The sequence below is a fragment of the Microtus ochrogaster genome, chromosome 5 (genome assembly GCF_000317375.1).
Source record: "Microtus ochrogaster isolate Prairie Vole_2 chromosome 5, MicOch1.0, whole genome shotgun sequence".
Lineage (NCBI taxonomy): Eukaryota > Metazoa > Chordata > Mammalia > Rodentia > Cricetidae > Microtus > Microtus ochrogaster.
Window position 1 is genome coordinate 15,214,284 of NC_022012.1, and position 516 is coordinate 15,214,799.

Consider the following 516-nt stretch of genomic DNA (forward strand, 5'->3'; position numbering starts at 1 on the left):
AAAAAAAAAAAAAAAAAAAAAAAAAAAAAAAAAAAAAGGAATTATGGGATGACTTCGACAGAGCCAGACATCATGGTCTGGGTCAAGGAGACTGGGCAGAGCTGGTATAAAAAGGGGTCAAGGGAAGGGGGAGGCTCAGAGTACAGTACAGCATCTAGAGGCCGCTTATCCGTGTGGTGAGGAGAGGGCACGCTGAAGATGAAGGCCTGATCTCAGACTACAGGAGGCAGTGACAGATGGTTTCGGTGTGGCTCAGAGGCAGAGCCCTGCCTGGAATCCCCCAGTGAGGACCTGGAGGTGTGGCTCAGCGATAGAGCCCCTGCTTGGAATACCATATAGTGAGGAGCTGGGGGCACTGCTTAGGGGCAGAGTGTTTACCCCACATGCCAATGGTGACAGCCTGGGTTCCATCTCCAGTACCACCAAAAATAAAATAAAAAAGAAAAGATTGGCGAGTCAGGATGTCAGGATACAGGCCAGGGAGAGAGTACAGAGGGGTGGAATTCAAACCCAGTT

General features: G+C 49.6%; 1 protein-coding gene across 1 annotated transcript in view; it reads right to left on the reverse strand.

The window, feature by feature from the left end:
- Positions 1 to 516, reverse strand: part of Tyk2 (tyrosine kinase 2) — a 25,332-nt gene that overhangs the window by 8,069 nt on the left and 16,747 nt on the right. The window lies entirely within an intron of this gene.